The sequence below is a fragment of the Leptinotarsa decemlineata genome, unplaced genomic scaffold (assembly GCF_025532065.1).
Source record: "Leptinotarsa decemlineata unplaced genomic scaffold, Ldec_3_MD MMD2_tig00026354_RagTag_RagTag, whole genome shotgun sequence".
NCBI classification, from domain to species: Eukaryota; Metazoa; Arthropoda; class Insecta; order Coleoptera; family Chrysomelidae; genus Leptinotarsa; species Leptinotarsa decemlineata.
In genome coordinates this window covers 15746732-15771596 of record NW_027412702.1, presented here as the reverse complement: position 1 = coordinate 15771596, position 24865 = coordinate 15746732, and the positions used below count along the sequence as shown (strand labels likewise).

General features: G+C 35.4%; 1 protein-coding gene across 5 annotated transcripts in view; it reads left to right on the top strand.

Moving 5' to 3' along the window:
* Positions 1-24865, top strand: part of LOC111503077 (trissin receptor) — a 307365-nt gene that overhangs the window by 64566 nt on the left and 217934 nt on the right. For 4 of the 5 annotated variants that reach the window (XM_074184429.1, XM_074184424.1, XM_074184427.1 and 1 more), the window contains exon 2: positions 14608-14732. The exons of the other annotated variant lie outside the window; for it this stretch is intronic. The gene's annotated coding sequence lies outside the window, so the exon portion shown is untranslated. The remainder of the gene's footprint in view (positions 1-14607; positions 14733-24865) is intronic. 5 annotated transcript variants of the gene reach the window in all.

Here is a 24865-nt window from a genome sequence, read left to right as displayed (position 1 = left end):
CTTTAGTCATGTATGGACCTTGAGTTGACGTATAAATGAAAAATAGTGCAAAAATTTAGGAAATATAGAAAAAAAGACTTCTAAGACTTATCTGGAATTCATTTATCAGTTCTGATGCTGATGTATTCAAGTTATGTTTTTCAGAATCCTTCCATAACCCAATCTTCAATTATTTTCTTTCGAACATACAAAAATATTGAATTGTTCGATGAAACTTCAAGTGATAGGTATAAGAAACACACTGGCCATAATAGAAACAATTTCTACAACAACACAATGAACATTTCAAAAAAGTCTGCGATTTTGCATAATTTTTTTCGTCACCTTCAACGACCAACTAATGGATGTAAAGATGAGATGGAGCCTGGTGGGTTGACGTGGGTGGTTTGCTCCACTCACTCAATCGACCGCTGTGTGAACCGATGGTTCGAACCGCAAGGCCGAATGATCGATTTTCACTTTCTATCGTCCAATCCGTGTTAGGAATCATACGTTGAAAGGTAAGACCTCGCTAGTCCTTAGCCCCCCTCGGCGACAGCTGGTCAACGAAAAACCAGTTTTTTTTCTTCAAAAGTTAACAAATATTCATTTGAAAGTAATGAAAGTTTCAAATTCTGACTTTCATTGTCCAAAATGGTGTTGAAAGATTGAAGGTCTGAAGAAGAACAAATTGAATTGAATTGAATGTTGGGAATATTGTGAAAACTGGAAATAATCGAACCGAAATATTCAGTTGTGTGAGTTGTAAATAAAAGTGATATCAAAAAAATCTAGGTGAGAACGCTGATTGTCAAAGAAACAATACATTGTGACCAGAAATTGAAATGAATTGATGACGGGTTGGACAATGAGTGAAATATAGGTTACATATAAATAATAGAAAAGTGAAATGACAAAACAATAAACAATCAATATGAATGATGAAAAATTTCGAAAAATCTAAATTGAAATGAAAAATTGTAATCAAGTTACTTCACGACATCTCGATTGTTAGTATATTCGAATGATTGCTAACCATTCCTAATAATCGAGACTATTTATAGGTCACTTGGGCACTAACACCTTTCTCCATTTTCTCTTCGCTCTCCAGTTCATTGTAACTGAGGCCTCAAATAAGGCTGGTATTTACATACCAGATGAGCGTCGTAGGTCAACATGTAGTAGTCAAATATATCTGCCTATCTTTCTAACTATCTAGCCGGTCTCACGAATCCACTTCATAGCAATATAATTTGATTTGTTGGCTGTAAAATTGAATACGAAAATGTGAACGAGGTAGCAAACTTAAATTGCTTTGTATGGCTCAAATGCGACCTTCTTTGGAATGATATTCACATATATGACGCTCCCCCTGAATGAATATTGAGGCTGATGAATTCCATTCAGAAAAGAGACATCTGCCTTATGCTTGCAATACCGAGAAGGTAAGTGTTCGACTGACTCAGCTCAGCCACCATAAGCAATTCATGTCAGAATACAGCTTTCTAAAGGGTCGAAGTTCAACTTGATTCAGTTCAAACTACACTCTTCAATATTTTCAGTTGGACAATGAGGATTTTGAGGATTTTCTGCAGTTACTGTACACCTCCATAAAAAATCTAATTGTCTTCTTCAGAAATTAAATATCCTTTTTTCCTGAAAAATTGAAGATAGGTAATTTCAAAACTCTCAACTTGTCCGATGAGACCGATAGTAAATGGTCTGGAAAGATAACGCAGGAAATGGCTTTCTGATTATTCAGAACCATCGCCTAATTGAAAATGAAGCCTACGAACACGCAAAGAACGAACTCGTCATTCAGTTAATGGGAATCGTTTATTCTCCGACTGAATGACTAACTGGAGGGTGGGGAGAAAACGAAGGGTTTTTCTACAAGGATAAAATAATATTTCAGTATGTCATTTGAGAATTATATCTTCAAATAGAATAAAAATTATCAGAATTTCCATGATTCTTTGTCAAAAGAAGATATCACATAATTTGTAATGCTATGATCAAATATCTCTTGCCTTTTGGGACACAAAGTTTTCGGCTCTCTACTTCTCCATTTTGATAAAAAAAATGTGGGAATCTACCAATATTTATATGAAAATATCTGTTTCTAAAAGACTTTTCCTTCTAGTTTGTGTCTGAAAGTTACTTCTTTGCATGCTGCACGTCTTTGTATAGAGTTAATTCTTGAAATGGATTGAATCCTTTCTTTCTTTGGAAGATTTCCACAGTTTTTTTGTATCAAGATGAGGAAGTAGGAAGCAAAAACTTTTTTTTTCTACTAAAAATTATTCTTCCCTAAAAATAAACCCCTATAATTTGAATAAGATTTCTTTAGCTTGGAAGATCAGTTTAACAGTTATTTGCATATCTGCGAAAATTGAACTTCGCCTTTCACTATAACTTTATATATGTAGTTAGAACTTAATATTGTGATTATTTTGTATCAGCACAAACTTCGACAGATCTGGTCATCGGAAATGTCGGGAAGAACGAAGTTGCTGCAACAAATATGCTTGCCGTTCCAATCTTACTCTACTCGTTTGGAGTAGTAAAGTGGACTCAAGAGGAGCTGTATCAACTCGACGTAAAAACCCGAAAAATGATGCATCTCCATAGGAGTTTGCATCCCAAATCGTACGTTCCACGGTTGATAATGCTGGAGCGCCCTCCCGAATTTATCGGGGCTTCGGGGGATAGGGCCTGACCAGCGCACACTACGGTGAAAAAAAATATTCATTAACCCCAAGAGACAAGACTGTTCAAACAAGGATAAAATTTAAAATAATGATTAATTATTGTTTAAAATAAATGATTTCAATGTTAACATATTAGTTAAATGTACAGTGCATAAAGACATAAATACAAACACATTTATACACATATACATACCCACACATATTCAAATATACATAAATGCATTTATAAATATATTCATTATTGAATTATAATGGTAAATAAAAACAAAAAATGTTATATGGAGATCAGAATTTTCATTAGAGGAAGAAAGCAGAAGTGGAAAACCAGTGAATGATATCTGATTCGATTCCATCACGAATGTTCGGAATACAAACGAGATAAAAAACAGTTTTTTTCGTATAATTCAGTGTTCGTGTAAAATTATTTGTTTGGAAACATTTTTTTTCATGTCATTGAATGTTTATATGGAATGAGCTGTTCATAGAGAGTTTTTTCCAGTTTGTGTCTGAAAGTTACTTAATTTGCATGATCCACACATATTTGTATATATAGAGTTACCTGTTCAAAATTGACTGCTACCTCCTTTTCTTTTAAAGATTCTCACTTTTTTTGTGTCAAGATAGAGAAATATAAAGCCAAAACCTTTCTTTCCCAAAAATTATTCTCTTCTGAAAATACACAATTTCATCAATTTCAAAACAGCAATAGGATAATAATTGGCAAACGGTGAATAGTGAGCAAAGAACTGTTCTCTCCTTCTCGCAGAATTTCATACAAACTACAAATGTCATCTCATATCCTTCTTCTCAATAGTTTTTATGCATTTTGATGATCCTAGAATGTAACCTGTCGAACATATGTAGGTCATGATATAATCAAATAGTTTTCACAATAATCATCAACTGATCCATTAATATTACTGTTTACTGTCGTCAACTTCTAAGTCTATCCATGATGATGATTATAGAATTTCTACGATAAATTTCATTTCAAACGAGTTTCGCCACACTGTAGCTTCATCAGTTGCTGGTACAGCAAACTTTTCTACAATGACTTTTATATAACCGTAGAAAACTTATTAGATAAATGATTTAATCTAGTGGAATAGGTAGATTTCGAATGTCCAGTAAAGTGCCATGTAGTATTACTTTCAGGAAACAGGTGAAATATTGACATTTCATGTCGAAACCTAATTGTATATATGAATAATTCTGGCAAATTGAATTTTTTGTTGGTTTTAGACATCACAATCTGAAAAATTAACAATAAACATGATTTCGAAATTTAACAAAACCAATCCAGACAGACCATTCATTAACTATTCAAATCACCCGCATCAACATAAATTATCAGCCTTAAAGCATGATTCGCAGATTCATCAGCATGCCGATGTCCACAGAAAACTTCTGAAAAAAAGTTAAATTTGATTAATCAAATTGCAGTAAACTACAACTTCAACCGGATAATCTCATCACATCATTGACAAAAAACTTTTCAATCAAGTATACCGAAACAGTAAAAATAACAGTAACAATTAACATAACAAGCACATATACAGAAAAATCATCGAATAAAATGAAAAGACCACTGACAAGAGAGAACATTAGCATAGCATATAAGACTACTGACTCCTTGGGTAGACATATACAGAATGAGTCAAAATGTGAGAAAGATAACAAATAATGGGTCCACTGATTCAACCTATGTTCAACAATTAATGATAGTATGCAGTATCAGGACTATAGTGTTAGAGTACACTTTCTCGCTTCCACCATACAGATCCTAACTAGATAACAAGGACAACCCTTGCAAGTAGCTTTTTGCACTTGCACTAGTAGCATTGGTAGATTATTATCAAGATAATAACCTCAAATATCATCTGGATGAGTTTTTCATTGATATCATATTCATGACAGTTTCGTCAGTACCCCACAGCACAATATCCATTTCTTGAGATAAATACTAAACTTGAACACATAAAAAATCGTGCGATAGCAACGTCGACAGTATGAACACGTACTCGATAAAAATATACCTGATAATGAGTTTTTGTTGCTCAGGTAGAAATGTAGGAAATTTGTGATTTACCATTAATGTAAGAACGTTGCCAATTGTATAGGTAGTTATAGTTTGAGATTGTAAAAAAATAATTCACATCGCAGTAATTGACAATTAATGGGGAAGTCTCATTCTTGAAACGATAGCTACCAACTCAATCACCCTCTCGAAAAAAATTTAAAGTAGATACAAACATGACTGGCTTGAATGGCCTAAATATTGTGAGGATTAACAATAATTGAGAGACACTGAAATATTTGGGTTGAGGGAAATTGAAGGATTTTATGGTTCCATACTAAAGAAGAAATGGACACTTTTCTGTTGAATTTCAACAGCACGAGAAATTCCAAAATGGAGTACGTTTCTAGATGTTATGGTAAAAAACGGTGAGAACTTGCTCAACTCCCACAAAGCAGTACCTGGATTGCGACCAACCACCACCCTGTAACGAGGGCTGTTAGAATATCCCTGCCGCGAGCAGTGTAACGCGAGGTGGTAAAAGTTTTCCAAAACGACTTTCCTCAAGGAAATGCAGGCCTTGGTATCAGAGCATATGCTGTATGTTTGCTTTGTGGCGGACTGAATCAGGTTTTCAGTATCTGGCAGAGTCACTCACCGAATGATTTATCCGGTTTCGTTGAAGAGCTGAATTTATTTCGTCGAATAAAGGTTTGCAGTTTGAACTCAAATAGACCCACCACTTTTAATTCCACTTCTACTTTTATAACCAATCAGTGATGAGGTGATTTCTCAAAACCCTTATTGTAGTTTTTGTAACACGAAGAAAATTCTCGAAAAGAAATTTGGCTAAATCACGAAGGATTCTCATGATCCTTCAAAAAAATGACACCTAGACGACAACAAGTGCTTTGCAAGGTAGAACAGTGCTATATCATCATTGAATCAAAGGACTGTCGAAGCGGAAAAAAGTTGAGTCTATGTAGACCACCTACTCCAAGAGTAGGTGGGCTAAGAATCTCTGAATTTTGACAACATTCCAAAAATTGCATGTACCAGATATGATGTGAATGCGTCATGATTTACATCGGTGAAACTGAGAAGGCGTTTAAAGTGCGTAGATACGGGCAAGCACAAGAAAATTACATGAACAAACCAGTGATTTGGTGATAGTGGAGCAAATTTGGGCCCTCTAACATAATAACGAATTTTATTCCACTGAAACCCGGTGTTTTTTTTTCCTCTACAAACCAACTTCAGCTGTTATTATGGAAACCATGATTCACGATAGACTTCCTCCAAAACATACAAAATCATTGAGAGTAAAAAAAGGTGTACTATATTCGAACATTCAATATTGAAATAACACACAATGAAATTCGACATTTTGAAAATAGTTTGACTGAACATAAGAGCGCTCCCAAATAATGGAAGAATCAGGAATGAACTAGAAGACGATTGTGGATAACAACAATATTGAATCGTAGCATACAGATGCTTTTGTCTTCCACCACATAAAGAAAATCGTAAAAAGTCTCTCACTTCACTCATCAAGAACATTTCCAATGCCTGTCCATTAACAAATTCGAGAGTCGATCTAAAAAGAAAACGAATTTCTCAAAATATGTAATAAATAAAGTTTCGGATGGCGATCTCACTTCGGCAATCCGTATTTTGGCTTCAACGGACAGTTTTGCAGATTTTGATGATATAACGTTAACTAAACTTCAAGCTAAACATCCCGCTGACGTCTGTCAAGAACCTTTACCTGACACAAACTGTACTCCACTCCAAGTTGATTAAAAACAAGTTTTGAAAGCAACCAGATCATTCCGCACTGATTCAGCAGGAGGAATAGACTCCCTCAGACCTTTCCATTCACAAGACTTGACATCAAAAAGTTCTGGTTGTAAAGGTGAAAAGCTTCTGCCTTCTATGACTTCCTTATGTAACTTTTTGCTGAGCGGTCGACTGAATCCCGATATTTGTCCTATTTTGTATGGTGCCTCTTTGATAGCATCAAAAAAAGAAGATGGTGGCATTCGTCCCATTGCTATTGGTACCATTTTTCGTCGCCTTGTAGCAAAATTATCTTTTATTGATATTTCTGGTTTTTTAGGAAATTTATTTCGTCCTGTTCAATTTGGTTTTGGAACTCCAGGGGGATGCGGAGCAGTTGCACATGCTGCACGTCTCTTTTTAAATGAGCATACCAATCCATCTTCTCAAATTTTTGTTAAACTAGATTATAAAAACGCCTTCAACATGATTTACAGAAATATCATTTTACGAAAAACTTTTATCAACCAATGTTATCGAAATTCAACATTTTTGAACTTTGGAAAAATACTATCTCATCTCAGAGAGAGGTTCAACAAGGCGATCCTCTAGTTCCTGCTCTTTTCTGCCTCACTTTGAATGAACTGACAAAGTCTATCAACACAAATTTTAATTGCTGGTTCCTAGACGATGGTTCAATTGGTGGTAATATAGATTGTGTTCTCAAAGAATTTCAAAAAATAATTCATCTCTCTAATGATGTTGGACTTGAATTAAATCTCGAAAGATGTGAAATTTTTGCCCCAATACAGATGCCTACTAATCCTTTCACAATAATTTCTCCACAAATTAAAATTGTCCCCAAAACACACTGGTTTTTACTGGGAGCTCCTCTCTTTATCACGTTGCCTCACACAGAAAACAGAGTCTCTAATTCTACTGTCATCTCGTCTCAATAGTCTTCCTTCCCATATAGCATATTTTCTTTCGAAATACTGTTTGGCAATCCCCAAATTATTGTATACCTTGGGATGCAGTCCAACTTGGATATGTCGAAAGGAGAAACGAGAATTCGATTCCACCTTACGCCAATCTTTACAAAAAATTACCAAAAATGAATTCGAAGATATCACTTGGAGTCAAGCTACTCTACCAGTTAACTCTGGTGGTTTAGGTATTCGATTAGCCTCATCCCTCTCACTGCCAGCATTTCTTTCTTCTTATAATAGTTCTCGTCATTTAATAAACTCCATTGTTTCCAAATCTTTGTTTGAAATTTCTGATGCGTATTACTTGAATGGTGAAAATTAATGGTTATCTCAAACGGAAAATACCCTTCCCGAAAATAAAAAGTGTCAGAAAGCCTGGGATTATCCAATGATCAATTTGGTTCATAATCAACTTCTTGAGTCAGCTGAACGTTTCGATATTCAAAAGGCTAGACTCAGAGCTGTTATGTCCAAAGAATTTGGTGCCTGGCCGAATGCTCTTTCCGTGGCTTCTTTGGGTACCCTCTTAGATGATGCATCTTTTAGGATTTCGATAGGTCTTCGGTTAGGTTCTTCAGTTTGTGTTAATCATAAATGCAGATGCGGAACCACTGTAGAAGAAAATGGTTACCATGGCCTAAGTTGTAAATTCAGTTCTGGCGGGTTTTCAAGACATCATTCCATTAATGATCTTATAAAAAGAGCTCTAGCCACTGCAGATGTTCTTTCAGTTATTGAACCCCTTGGTGTTAGTCGAGATGATGGAAAGCGTCCAGACGGGATGAGTCTAATTCCTTGGAAATTTGGAAAGCCTCTGGTTTGGACTTCACCTGCGTGGATACAGTTGCAGCTTCACACCTTGCCGTCTAATTCCACTGGTGCAGCTCCTATGATTGCAGAAAAATCAAAATTTCGGAAATACTCCACTTTGCTGAGCTCCTACTGTTTCTTTTCTGTTGCTATTGAAACCTTTGGTGTTTTTGGAGCTCATGCTTCTGAATTGTTGAAAGAAATTGGTAGAAGAATGATGAATTCTACCAGTGACAACCGAGCCTATTCATTTTTATTTCAAAGAATCAGTATCGCCATCCAAAGGGGTAATGCCACATCGATATTGGGTACTCTTCCGTCTACTCAAAAATCAGATGAAATATTCCTGAACCCACAAATCAAATCAAAATTTCCTATGAACATCGCAAAATGGAGTAAGCAGATTGATCACTTCCCAATCGTCTCAGAAGATGCAGAGGAAAATAAGCAAGTTCTGGATTTATCTTTCTCCCACATTCGAAAAAACCACCATCAATATATCTGATTCAGTTTCAAGAAATTTAACTTCAAATTTCTCATTCCGTTGGTCCAATGATGGGAAGAATCATTGTATTCGTGATTTCTGTAAAGAAAACAGCGGTGGCGAACATATCACCAACAGCTATAACACAATTAGATCAGTGATACGTTCCTCAGTCAAAACCCTTGGGCTTAATGGGTTGAAAATTATTGGCAACACCTGTTTCATGAACAGTGTAATGCAATGTTTATCCAATACGAGATGGCTACTGGAATATTTAAAAGAAGATGAGTACATGAAAGATATCAATATTATTATTTCTAGTTCGGAGGGTGCTTTAATCAAAGCTTTTGGAGAAGTTATCAAGGAATTGTGGCCAGAAAATTCATTTGATAGAGCAGTGAACACAGTCTCCTTAAAAAGTCAGATTCCGAGATTTGCCCTTCGATTCATGGGTCATGCGCATCAAGACGCCCAGGAGTTCCTTCGTTATCTTTTAGAAGGTTTACATGATGACGTTAATAGAATTATTGAGAAACCTGAACCGACCTTGTCGGAGATTAACGAAAAATTGAGCGAGAACGAAAAAGCACAACAGTCATGGCTGATTTATTTGAGTACATATAACTCTAAGATTGTAGATAATTTCGTTGGTCAATTGAAATCCACGATGAAGTGCACACATTGTGGACACTCATCTGTAACCTTCAATCCTTTCTGGGATTTGTCACTCCCCGTACCAGAAAAAACTGACCAATTGAGTTCATCACAGTACTTGGATTTCTTCACAAGAGAGGATGTTGCCATCGAATTTCCTCTAGATGGATTAGATATGAACAATTATGCAGCAGATAATGTGACTCCTTGTCGCTATAATCTATATGCACTTTCGAATCACAGTGGGTCTACCTACAGCGGACATTATACAGCATTCTGCAGACATCCTTATAATGGCACGTGGCACGAATACAATGATTCACAAGTGTCACCAATTTCACCAATTCACCAAAATCGCTTGTGAGTGGAGATGCATACATCCTCTTTTATGAATAGGAGAAAACGAGTTCGCAACTTTGAGCCTTCTGTAAAGTTATTTTTGAACTGTTCATTTAAATGTTATGTATTATCTAGTTAAATGTTTTATTATTATTAAAAAATTCTCTTGAGCTTTCTCACATTATTTTTTTGAAGATAAAACACAAGCATAAGGAAAATCCTTGAGGCGCTCTCAGAGCGGTGCCTGTGCGAAAGTGGCGATTCTCATTGGATTTGAATCGCTGAAGGTTAATTCCATTTGGAAAAACGTTCTCAGGAAGTGTATTTCACATAAACGCCTTGATTCTTCATGTTTATCGATTGAGTGATTTCAAATATGAGTGACATATGATAAAACGTCGCCTGTTGATCTTTGTTTCCGAAAGCCATATTGATAATTGCTCAAGATGTTGAAGCCTTCCAAATATTTGAGGATATGGTGGTTTACGACTTTCTCCATGATTTTTGATATCACTGATAGCAAAGCGACTGACCTATGGTTATTTGGATTTTTCTTGCCTTTTTTGGGAATAGGCTGAACGCGAGCAATCTTCCAACAAGAAGGAAATATCCCTTTCTTCTGAGACAGGCTGAAAAGTCTGCAAAATATTGGTGCGAGTTCATTTGCGCACTTCTTAAGTAGGATGACCGGCACGTCATCAAGGCCAAACACCATGTTGATATTGAGCTGTTTCAAAATTCGCCTAACTAGACGCTATCGAAATTGACTGTGGAGTGTGGAGTGGGACGCAAATTATTCAGCCAGTAGATTTGCTTTTTCTATGGCATGTTGTTGCAATTTAACCATCCGCTTGTGTTAATGGTGGGATTGTGGATTTTGTAAAGTTCTGATTTACGCTTTAGCTACCAACGAGAAGGATCTAGGCCCGTTGGGATTGGCAAGAAGTTTATCCCCAATTTTCTGATTGTGAAGTTCTTTGCTTTCACTTATCCTGAGTTTGCATTTGTTGCGAGCATTGACGAACCTAGTTTAGTTTTCGGCATTGGGATTTTTGCACCACTGCCGGTAGGCAAGATTTTTGGAGGCGACAGCTTGCCCGCAATTTTAATTGAACCAAGGTTGCCATTGAAAGGTCGTTTTATTGAAAAAGGAATATATGCATCCATGGATGATAGAATAACTTCCGTGACTTTAGAGCTGAAACAAACATCTAGCCAGGGGAAATGGTTTTGAAGATTCTCCCATTCAGCTGATCTTGTTATGCTAAACTTTGCCCGGTTTGGATTATTCCCCAACATTCATCAGTAATTCACTCAACATTGAAATGAATTTGTGGTCGGAAGATCCCAATAGAGACCTTAGAGTGACTGTGTAAATTTCTGGATTGGTTGTTAAGTATAGATCCAGAATACTAGCATATTCTCCATCACGGTCCGGAATCCTGGATGGATCATTTATAATCTGAGTAAGTCCGCTGCTTAATGCAAAAGCCCAAGCTTCGCAACCTTGTTCGTCGTTGATATTTGAAAATTTGAGCCATTCGATATTGTGGACATTGAAGTCACCGAATATGGAAATTTGGCACTGAGATGATTGATTTGCAGAAAATCAACTGTTTTTTGTATTGCGTACCAATAAATTACTAATTTAGTCAACATTCATTACAAAAAACGGAATTTTCTGCAGTTTCGGAACTCAGTGATATAACTGTAATCGACTAAATAACGAGGTCATGCAATTCGACACATGACTTGTTACGAATAATCTATTCTGCAACGTGATTTGTCGAATATTCCCTGTTTAATCGCATCGATGTTTGCGTTCCATAATTAGCGGAAAACCGAAGATGAAGTATTTGCAATTCATGAGAAAAAATTTTAGGGTTGTCTGCCTACCAACATCACGTAAATGTTTGACAGAAACGTCGGGGATTTAAATACCAATTAGCTAAAATGCTAACTTATTGAAAACTCGAGCGGTAAATGCTGATAATTGGAATATAAAATATATGAAACTAGTTTCATGGATTGAAAGGGTTTTATTTTTAGGAGTGATTAATTTTTAGGAAAGCAAGATTTTGGCTATCTACTTTAAAAAAAGGAAGGATCATGCAAAGAAGTATCTTTTAGTATCTCATGAGAATTCATCACAACGTATTCAAATAAAAACTTATTGTGAGATTTTCACTCAACCGTTCACAAAACCACGACACGTGTTTCACCATAATATACCTTCTTCAGGTGTATCAAACACTGACAATTTTTAACTCATGTATTAAAGAATTTGAATGACAATGACTATTACTGCCTGAAAAAACGAACGAACGAATTTGATTCTTAGTAAATTCCTCAAGAAACTCATTACACTGTTATCCAATAGACGTGTTCAGAGTCTTTCATTTCTGGTTTGCATTTTCAACCATTTCAAACATCAAAGACTGTTGACACCCCTTGCAGATTTTACAAATTATTCGAATCTATTCGGACATTTGAAGTGATACTTCCGAGTTTCTGAATGTATTGATTTCTAAATATTTCAACCTTGAGGTTTCAAACCTTTCACTTCCAAATGCAATACGTCCTGAACTTGATTGAACTCATGATATCCATCTGTTGAAAGATGGTTTGGTCGGTCCTCTCTTTCAGAAACTCCTGTTCTGTTCTTTCATTCTTTCGGAGGAAGTTTTTTCAGTTTGGCCCATATTAATCAGAAAAAAGTAACACGAGTCAACTCATACACAACTTATACACTTCCACTAGAATTTTGTTTTCATTGTTTTCATTAAGTTGGCTCAAATTTTTATTTGTTCTGTAGGCTACTTCCAAACATTCGATTGAAAAATTTTTTTTTGTTGGAAATAAATTTTCAACACCAGATGCTATAGGAGTAATTTGCGATATCTATTTCTTCGATTAATGTTTTTAACTGTTTTTACTGCTGAAATCGGCCAAAAAACTGTATGAAAAACGCAATAGGCCTGACCCACTATCACGTACTATGTCAATACGGAACATATCAAGGATATTCATATATTCCCATTCTCGTCTAAAAATCGCTCAACTTCTCCAACCACCATGCCACTACCTTTGATATAAATGTAATTAAAGAAAAACTACCCGAGTTGTTACATCGAAGGCATTTGACCAAGCAGTGTACAAAGGAAAATGAACCTGAATCTCATTCGGGGAAGTTGTATCTAGACATACAAGCGGGAAATATTTCACTCAGACGTGAATAGTTTTTACTAGTATTAGGAAAAAAGTTCAAAAAGGCTGATTAATTAGTAATTTTGACAACTGTGCCTGTTTTAGAACATACCGAAATATGGTCTGGATCTGTTTTTTGCTGAAATATATTTCTGTTACGGGTGAAATTGAATGTAGATCCTGCCGAGTTTTGTAAATTTTTATTCTGATGAATAACTTTTTGTGAAATCTGTAGTATTTTGGTACTGAAAAAAAATAAATCAACAGTGTTGTATCTTTCATTGTTAGATATAAAATCTATCTATACTAATATAAATGTGAAAGTTTGTGGGGGTGAATGTATGTATGTATGTATGTTTGTAGGTATTTTACGCCTAAACGACTGAAAGGATTCAGATGAAAGTTCACATAAATACAGCTTATACATCAGAATAACATATAAGCTACAATTCACAAAGGATTTGTGTGATTTTGGTCATAGTATAACCATAAGTATTAAATACCTAAGAGCGCTGCCCTTACAGTTGGAGTTATATGCAGATACTGTACCGTAAGATTGTTTATCTCGAATAGTTCTGAATTGAAGTACGCGAGAGCATATATCTACCTCATATGTGGTAGCCACTTTATGCAATATTCTGGGCCATGCATACAATTAAATTTGATACTTTTTTACAATGGACATTTTAGAATATCTTTCAGATTCATATGAAAATTAATACAATTGTCGTTTTGAGTATTTAATAAAGATGAACTTTGTCTTTTACACTAAGTAATTTAGACGAATCATTTAAAAGTTATCACCATAAGATTAAGTTGATGAAACGCAGTAAGCCATTACGCATCACGTCTACTGTAAGACGACGGGGGACAATGCGCGGGGGTAGAGGGGCGGTCTAAGCAATGAAGCGCCATCGCCCAGAAAGCGAACCGAACGCGGGCAGACGCGTAAGGGGAGACGTTGTTGACGGTTGTGTTAGTTTTGCGAATTTCTTTATAGGTAACATAATTCGATTTTCGAATCTATTCATTACTCAGTGCAGTTGGCATTTTTTTTAATTACTGTATTTTCAAAGTGAAAATATAAATTACTAGCTGTTGCCCGCTCTTATATCAATGTACAGCCGAAGCTACTCAATTTAGAATCTTGAAATATGCAGGTAGGTTCTTTGTATAGCGTAAATGAGCATCAAGAAAGGGAATCAGGAATTGTCATTGTCAGTTTTGAATTGGGAAACCTGAAGTTTTGGTTTGCCACGAAACTTAATGTGACAAATCGAATTCTACGCGGACGAAGCCGCGGGCCACAACTAGTATATCTATGCATGTATATTCATTTTGCTAGTCAAGAGGAATGTCTTAGTTCTATTTATTTTGAGATCTGCCAAGATGCAGTAAAGTACTAACGCTGTGGACCAAATTCGAATAAATATAGGAGTATATAATATGTAAAATCACCCTGAACCATAAAATTCTTAGGAGAGCATATAGTTCAGAAGTTCATAATTCGTATAATGAATGATACCTAACAAAACCACTACAGATTTTTTCTGATATAATTATTCTTACTGATTTGCAATATGTTCAAATGCTTCTCTCTTCTAGTTATTTTTTATAATACTGTTCAACTGTTTGCAGCCCGATAGGACCCTGGGAGAATAGTCAACAGTCAGCCAATGATAAATGCAGTACACTCATCAACAGAGAAGAACAAACAATTATTTCGGGAATCGTCAAAGTTTTTGTATCTAGAGTTCATCAAAGTAAGTTGTCTGCACAAATATTACCACAGAGATTGTTGAGAAACTTTTTTAAGAAGATATTAGCATAGATTGTATTCATTACAGTGATTATACCTATGAGTTTTCAGAATGAATGACCAATCTGATTACTTTTTTCTAACATACTTTTATTAGCTTCACCTGTATGTTTGTTTGTTTGTAACTCTCCTAGCTGGCAGATGGCGCTGTACGTAACTTCTTTGATATATCGACATTATTGCTTGATCTTATCGCGGGCAGATGGTGCTGTACGTAACCTCCTTGATATAATTCGAACTCACTCTACATGTACTTCTTCATTTGAAAAAAGTATTTTTTCATCAACACGCGTGCCTGCTGCCTTATTTGTGAGGCAGCAGGCACGCTTATAAGGTGAAACTAGAATGAAAGAATGCCAATATTCTATTTCCTGTTAAAAAATTATTCAGATAGTTAAAATTTTCTGATGTCATTTCCAAATGGTGTTTCTAACAACTGAAAAAAAAGACATTCTCAACACTTTGTAGAAAACATTGTTGTTCAATTGACGTGTTTGTGGTCGTTCATTTCAGGTTTGTATTTTGAACCATCTCAAACTTCGAAAGTTCTTGACACCTTTTGCGGAATTTCAAAACAAATCTACCGTAAGTTTCCAATCCCCATTCCCAACGATGAATAATTCCTGGTCATGGACGCATCTGGAAGCGGCTGTTGAAGACTGACATTGAAATATCGAATTTGTTGAAGTTGACTATTGAAAAGAGTTTTCCGTCTGAAATTTATGTGGAATAAAACTTTCCTTTTATCGTTTTTTTAAGTTTGACATGAACCACAAGTTAGTTCGGAAATTTGATGTCTAAACACGTTTCTACTGAAATTTATGATTTACAAGTTCTCCGCGGATTCGCCCGCGTAGAATTTGACAGACCATTTCAAAGAAATAGTTACAATATTTCTCTATTGACCCAAAACTTCAGATTTCCAACTAACGAAATTCAATAAAATCTTCGAGTTTTGACCACAAATTGAAATTAAATTTTGTATTTTTCAAATTTTCTAAAAGAACAATTCATTCAGGCCAGTCTCAACTCACCTACCTTAGATAAATGGACTGACACCTATCAGAAAACAACTATTCCCCTGGCTAATACCACGAAGGGTGTTGGCTTATATCCGACAGGTGTCAGTACAGTATTCTTCACGAAAGTAATTTCTGTATATGTTGTTGGCAATACAACTGTTGGAATCAATTTTCAATTATTGGAACACACATGCAGACCGGTTCCATCATCAACACTTTCAAGAAACATGATATTTATTTATTTATTTATGTATTAACCAAACTGGCTATTTCACCCTAATTACTTGAATGAATGAGGTGAATTAGGTACAATTATTTACATAAAAATATTGTCTATATTAAAACTTCTACCTATTAGTCAATTATGCAGTCTAAAACATTTTAGCGATAAAGTGCTGGGGGTGAGGTCCAGTCTAAATCAATGAAAGTGTTGAAATTTTTAGCTGATTTGAGAATGTAAACCAGTGGTGCCCTTACTGGATTCCCTATTCTTGATATATTGAACGTGAGGGTAAAACGTGTACGACAAGGAGGAATATTGAATGGAATCGCATTAAGAATTTCTGATGAGTTAATTTTATTATTTATTATTTTGTGTAGAAATATCATACAGTTCAAACTCCTTCGGAATATCTTAAATTCCGATCTCCACTGATATGTTCTTATGGTATCATAAACAGGACACACATGATGCTATTTCAAGTACAAATGTCTCAGTAATTCATTCTGGACCTTTTCCAATTTATATAGATACGTTTGATACACCCCAAATAATAGAAGCAAATTCTAGTTTAGGCCTTACTAAAGAATAAAATAATAGCTTAATCGTATGTATACTCGAAAAGCATGATGTCCACCTGATCACAAAACCCAGAATTCTATTGACAGATTTAACTTTTTCTTTTATATGACTAGAAAATGAAAATTGTGAATTACAAGTAACTCCAAGATCTTTTACTTCTGTTTTTATTTCTAGGGCCTCTCCATTCATTTGATACGCGAAAGTAATTGGTTCTTTCAGATGAGTTATTGAGAGCAACACACATTTTTTCAAATTTGTTCTTTTGACTCCATTTAATACAATCCCAAACTGTTTTAACTTATTTGAATAACTTCAAATCGTCAGCAAAAAGTAAGCGATCTGAAAATTGAAGATGAGAGGAAAACTCGTTCATGAAGAGTATGAATAAAATATTACTGGAGTTTTTTCCCAACACCAAATCGTTATTTTCACACCTCGACACGTGTTTCGATCACCAAGTGATCATCTTCAAGAGGAAGATAAAACTAAGAACTACTCAAAACTAAAGCTACTTATACTAATCAGGTAAATCATACAGGTAGGTAATTAGTAATACCACCCATACAAGTGTACCACCCTAAATTAATTTTACAATTGGCCGTTCTATTATTTTACAATATGTCCTTATGTATGTTTAAATGTTACAGCTATATATAGAACAATTTTCAGCTATATAAAATTAGTTTCACAATATTGCCTTTCTAAATATATTTACAATGTGTCTTTTTGTAGTAATCAGTAAACCCAACAATATTATTTCAATAAGCTATATAGTATGCTATTTGGTATTGGTCCGTTATCGTTATTCATAATATTATTATGTTTACTTATTTCTACACTTTCATAGGTATCTAGTTGCCTGTTGTTGTTAACTTGTCTAACTAATCTTAAAGAACTGAAGTCTATGGAATGGTTTTGTTGCGAAATATGATGAGCGAGTGCTGATTTTTCAGGTCTTCCATATTTTAAGTGTGCTATGTGTTCCTTATATCTCACTTCAATAGATCTTTTTGTCTGTCCATAATATTTTGCATCGCAGTCCTTACATTCAATTTCGTAAATTCCAGACTTTTCCGAATTCTCGACTTTGTCTTTTGGACTTCCCAAAAGGCTCTGCAGTGTATGACTTGTTTTAAAAACCACCTTCATACCTAGTTCCTTGAAAATCTTTCCAAAGTTCTTCGTATATTGGTGGTATGGAACTGATATGTATTTATCTTGGTTTTTGTCCTTTCTGAAAGTCGAGATTTCGTTCATCCTTAACCTAAACTTCTTTTTCCTAATTATGTCATATGTATTTCCATCGTATCTGACAATAAGTTGTCTTTCTTGTAGATGATTTTTTATTAATTATAAGAAATTGCTTGACAATCCATACTCGTATCTGTTTATCTTTTCCAAGAGTACATCATCATCGGGTGATAACTATCAATTATCACCCGAAGACGATTGTGGATACTAACAATCCAAACGTCGTGAATCAACTTGGTTATTTCACTTCAAATTTTTAATTTTGATTAAAACCCCACCTCCAGGGCTTTTATTAGTAAAATGCAAATTTTTGTCAGATCTTATCATATTGAAATTTCTCGTATATATTATTTCTCCATCTCCATCTCTAATTCCTTCCTGTAACCATGTTTCTGTAATCATAAGGATGTCATAATCATCTTCAAGTGACCTCCTGTAAAATTCATTACATTTTGTATTCAGTCCCCTACAATCCAGTTAATAAAAAGATATACTCGTTGTGCCTACTCACTGCCAAGTGTTTGTTGGTAAGCTCTAACGAATGAAAACTACAATAACATTCACTTATGGTGCTTTGGAGAATTTACACTATCTACCTAATAACTACATAACAGATCAACCAAACCAATTTCAAATAAATGAATAACTGTTAAAAAACCTGTAGTGCGTGAAATAAAGCAACTCAACAAAAACAGCAACTATTCAGTTTTTCAGGTGCATATTGTGTATTTTCATATTGTTTAACTTGAATGAATTTTCTTTCGAATATATTTTAGGGATCATCACATGTTTTGTCCTATATGATCACCAAATGTATTTATTGTCTCAAACTTGTCGGCTGAAACGAAATGATATTCTTTCAAGAGATCTTGTATCACATATAGAAAAGGGCACATACGGGCATATGCGTCTCCAGAGTCACCTAACAACCACTACATCGCCTCTTCAATAAAATACCTCGATACAATTCCCCAATAAAATATCTTATTTCTCATTCCCATCCGACGTTATTTTTGTCAAATCCGCACGTCGATCGCCTTTTGGAATTCCAATTGACGTTTTCAATTTGGTGCTTTGTGTGATCGGAAAAGAACGCAAACTTTATTGGATGCCCTTCAATACCGGGGTTTCTGGGCAATATGAGTATATCGGTACAAGGAAGTGGAAATTCAGGTCTTGTCAGACACGCCTAAAGAATGATGATATATTCAAAGAGGTGTAAATGGAATTAGAGGACCAAAAAATTCATGGACGTTTCTTTATGGCAGTGGAATCGCCAGAAAAAGTGCTGTTCAATAGATTTGGGCGTATTGCGACGCCCAAAGACGCTATTGTAGAGCGAAACACGTGTCGCACTTTTGTGAACTTTCAAGTGGGATTCTCACAGTGAAGTGTTGTTTTTCGAATACCTACGTTATAATGGATTTTCATCAAGTATCTGATAGTTCTATCAAACCAATATTATGCATTCATCTTGAAGTATCCATCGAATGTACAAGAGTTGGAACCATCATATTTTTCCTGAAAATTCATTTTCGAACCCATGACGGAATTGATCTGAAGAAAAAACTACTCGTATGAACATCGTTTTGAAACTTTTTCACGGTAATTGTGCCACAGGTAGATACCTTAATACAGGTCTCAAGATACAGTAAAAAAGTGTAACAACTGAAATGACTCAATAACAGAGCCACCCCTTAACAAGTATTCGAACTATTGAGAGATAACAATCAAATAAACTTCTCGAACTCCTTCCGAACACATCACGATCTAACCATTACTCTCCAAATCTATAAGAGCGCAATAATGTCTCGAAGAAACAGTTACGACAGAGAAAGTTAAATCGAAATATACCACGCAATGGCGTAGAAGGCTTGGAGTTATACAAGGAGTGAACTTTGATTAGGTATACTCCGAACGATGCAAGCAGCTTCAACTGACCAGAACCTGTCATTGGCATCGCTTTTGGTGAGCCAAACAAACATTGTTCATCTGGATGGCAAGAAGATTTATGGACTTCTGGCAGAATCTTCCAGGATTGGCTCACTCCAAGGCGTTTATTCACTTTTCGAAGCTTGATACTAAACAGTTGTTGGACTACAGTAGAGATGAACTACGATGTCTAACAGGCCTCCATACAGGTCACTGTCTTTTAAATCATTATATGCAGAGACTCGGACTGTTGGAAGACAGTCCGAGAAAGACGCCTCTATTTGGAAAATGATGAAACAGCAGAGCACATACTTTGTGTCAGCCCCGCTCGGAACCGAATCAGGTTTTTAGAGTTCGGCAGAGTCGTATTCTTACCATCTGACCTGAAAGACCACTCACCATACAAACTAATCGGCTTCGCTAGGAAGCTGGGTTTATTTCGTCGAGTGTGAATAGGTGTGAGCCACAATAAACCCTTGCGGGTTGCAGTGGTTGCTGTGTGCTATGCTCCGAACAACTTGCCAATTGAGTTATATTCTTTACTTTTCAGAGACAAAACTTTCCATTTGGGTTCAAGAAAACCACGTGAGTATCGAGACGATGACCAGGTCCTATAGAGCCCACCAGAACTACTCGTCTCGATGCTCATTTCACCAACCAAGTTGACTTCAAGAGGTGGGGTTCGTGTGTTTGGGAAAAGTGCTTGTTTTGGATTTATTCCACGCCAGAGCTTCCAGTGTCATCTTTTATCATGAAGCGTATGCCATTCAATTTTCCTCACTTGTGCTTGAAGAATTATATACATGGAAAGTTGTTACACGGATTGCACAAAATACTTAAAAATGCCACTGTTTGATAACGTGAACGTGCTAGCTTCGATATTTCCTGGAATAGTTTTCATAAACCTTTGATTCAAAAATACCAGATTTCATCATAGACAACACAGGCATCAGTTTGAATGTTCAGTTTGAAAGTTGAAGTGAAAATCATGATCACGTTACCGAAATGTACAGACAACTTCACAAATTTTCTCACCATTCTACAGATACTCTCACGGGCCCAGTTTTTCCTTTTGATTTAAGTTTAGAAACACATTTCAAGAACTCTTTCATAAGAAGAAGGGTACTGGTGAAATAAACTTATTGAATCTGATTTTTCAAAAAATTAAAGTTCTCAGTGAATAATGAACATTTTCACCGCAAAGCTTGTGCATCTCAATAGAAAGCATTTAAAAAAAATCAGGAATGATATAACACATAAACGAGGTAGGTCAGAAAGCTCCATATCATGATAATTCATTACTTTGATTGAATAGAACTGGCTAATACTTGATGAAAATCCATATTGAAACTAACTATTACACTTTGTTGTATGATTTTTACCATCTAGAGTTTTATTTTCCTCATTGATCAATGAGGAAAATAAGGGGTCGCGGTGAACTACAGTTTCAATTGAAAAATGTCATTGAACTTCAAAACGCTTTGCTCTCAAAGAGAACGGAGGAATTTTTCTCAATAAAAAATACAGCTGAGCGTACTTCGTAAATTGTGTGGGAAATTCACCGAAACAGATGTTCTATTCTCTAATCTACGCTTACATGAACATGACCAAATGGTTTTGGAGAACCATGTTGCACATCTTATGATGGCAATTGTCAATAAATATATTAAAATTAGACTATTCCACATTGGCAAAAGTGCCATAGATTACTTTGACAGCGATAGACAAAAATTCAATGAATTAACATTACATTATTCAAGGAAAAACAATCTTATTCCCTATCATTTTTGTATTTTGCTGCAATTCATCATTTTGTTAAAATATATTTAATTTTTTTCAATTGAACTCGGGTAAAAAAGCAATGGTGTTTTTCGAAGCAGTGTTAACAGCTGTATTGATTTCTTCTTCAAAAAATATTAATTATTACTGAATTTTCGATAAGATATTGTTTAATGACAGTTTTGAATTTATTTATATTATTGATATTCTTCAGGTTTGTTGGAAGCATGTTGAATAGTTTTGGACCAAATAAAAAGACGAATCTCTGCGTATGGCTTTTTCTGTAAATTGGTATTTGCATATTGGAATTTTCTGAGAATCTTGTGGGTCTGGAAATAATAGTCCCATATATGTTAATGTTTGGAAACATCCATATTAAACACTGGTCTGTACAAACATCTTACATTTAATAACTTAGTTTTCTTGTAAATTTTTTCCGTTGAGACGCGCTAATTTTTTTCGATACTATTTTCAGTAGAGAGTTTTGTACTGATTTTAAGTTGTGCAGCGTATTGTAGAAAGTACCACCCCATACTATAATACAATATCGAGAGTTAAAATGTATGCATGAGAAAGAAGTCTCATTCTTTTAATGATATATGTATATGACACTTGTTCATCCCATCTCAAATGATGGTTAATAACTACACTCAAATATTTCATGGATGTTGTTTTGTCAATAGTGGGACAATTACAGAATAACCGGTTTGCGCAACTAGGTTTATGTAGATACAATTCGATATTGCTTGGCTGAGTACTCGAATTCAGTGAGGAAGTCATGAATTAGGTTTTTTTGACATTCAAACGAAATAAATTATCATTTAACCACATCAGTACATTTTGCAGTTCTATTTCTGCAGTATGTAAAACATCATGCCATGTTTCAGCTTTTAGTATTAAGGCTGTGTCATCAGCTTAGCAAACTATGTGCCCCTGAAAATTTCCGATCTATGTAATGCTGTTTACGTAAGCAGCTGTTTATGTAAGAAGTGCATCATTTATTTATGTTACACCCCAACCTCCAAATCTCCACGTCGTCAATCACACCTATGTCTTTTCTATCCTGTACTAATTGCTTTTATACATTACAATTGGCTTTGTCATCCTGGAAAAAATTCAGTGCTTTAAAATTCCCTCCAAATTAATCATACCAATATAACGACCATTTCCCCGCACTAGTGCCAGTTCTCTTACTGATAACGATATTATACACTCCGTCCCTTTTATTCCTTTGTCCATAATCTGTACAGATAGTACTTCAGGTATCAAATGCAGACTCGTGGTGGCCGTGGTGGTGGACGGACGTGCTCATAACGTCCGTCCACAAAGAAGGTACGCGGATGCCTTGTGCTATTGTGGGGCTCCGTTTTGTGTTGTGCTAGTCCATTGAATAAATACTGAAATGTGTGACAGTTTTTGAAAAAGTGAAGTTTAAGGGCCCCTTTATTCACACTGGTATCCAGGCCAGGGTGGTTCGGATAACCACGTAAAGGGGCCATATATGTGAATTTAAAAATCCGAAGAGGAGGCGACCCAATAAATATATGTAAAAAAAATCAAAAGGTCTCCTGAGCAGGAGGCGACAATAAAAAATGCTGTGTTTTCCGTTATAAAAAGTTTGACAAAAAAGGGGTGGCAGCATTGTTTCGAGAAAGTCCGCTGTGCTTCCCCGACGAAGCTTCTGTCAAATTGACGTCAATTTGATAGGAGGAGCCTGGAAAAATACGCCCGAGTGGAAAGCAACGTCCATTAATTGAGAGAGAGAGATAGAGATATCAAATCGTTTGCCTCAATAATTATCTGTCGATACAAAGAAAACTTTGAATTCACATAAATCCAAATCAGAAGTCAGGAATTACTTGTGTACTTCACAAAATTCATAAGTGTTTTCAAAATCTTGTATGGCAATTGTTTTTACAGATTGATTCTGATTTGTCCTTGTTTTTTCATGAGATCAAACACGATTTCATTAGGATTAAGTGGAAAAAAATATTCTACTAATACTTCTACATTTTAGATCATGAACTTTGCCCTTTATTTCATTAACAGTATACTATCGTTTTTTTGTATTGTCATGTATTGCTGATGGAATGAGAAGGACTATATCATCAATCTATGGAGTGAAATAATAAATTCAATAGTAAGTTCATTTAAAAAGTTATGGGTTCGACGAAGTAGGAAGATTTTAATTGCGCTATTTTTCTAATCCTCAGTGTTTAATCTCTGTAGTAATCAAAGTTTTCTCTAGAGTTCGTTGATGAACACATATAGCAAAAGTTACTTTGCAGACACAATACCTTTTGAAACGCCACTCGGGATAAGAAAAATCCTCTTAAACATGCGTGCCAAACCACAATAAACAAACACCGTTGCCATTATAAATGAATACACCACCTGTTTTTGTTCTATTTTATATCCTCCCGATATTTCTCGCCAATCCATTTGGAAATTGACTTGTGTTCGATGTCTGTGAGTCGATCTCTTATCGCGTTTCATTGGACTCCTGCTCATAAAGAATCGAAAAAGGGTTGTAGCAGGGTGTTCGTGTTTCATCAACTGTAATCCCCAGAATCCGCCGAATATATAGCACTTTTTCAAAAAGAACTTCGACATGTGGATTCAGATCGGATTTCAGGCATGTTTTTCTTCGATACTTGATTGAATTTCAGATATCGAATCAGTGGAGCAGAAACGAGTAACGGAGTGTACGTGAAACCTGTATTAGAGCAACGTGTGATAGAGGAGGAGCTACTGATATTGTCTGCGATTGTTTAGATATATGGGAATCAATTTAATATTCTGAATGACTGATGGAAATTCATGAGTTAGGGTTGGGAATGAAACTCTGACAAACTCTAAAAGCCTGACTCGAACCGCAAAGTATGTGTTATGCTGTTTCATTATTTCTCAAACAGAGACGACAGAGAATCGTTTTCCAAACATTCAAATCTTTGTATATGGTGATTGAGACGATAATGACTTATAATCTTATAAGAAGGCCTCTTAGACAATGTGATTTATTCCTGCTACAGTATATAAATTACTTGCTCACATATTTCGAAGGATATATGAATGCCATGAAATGGATCAATCCTATTAGAATTTGCTCGAAACTGTTCTTGCAGTCCTGATCTTCAGTGAGTTTTTGCAAAGCTCACAGCAATGAGATCTGATCCAGGTTCAGACCAGATGAAATTTTTTGAGTTTCCCATGAGCAGGTTGATATGTCTGTCAATTCAATTAAATTTTCTCACTATCCGAAAACAGGATTGTATAAGGTAGTTCGTATTC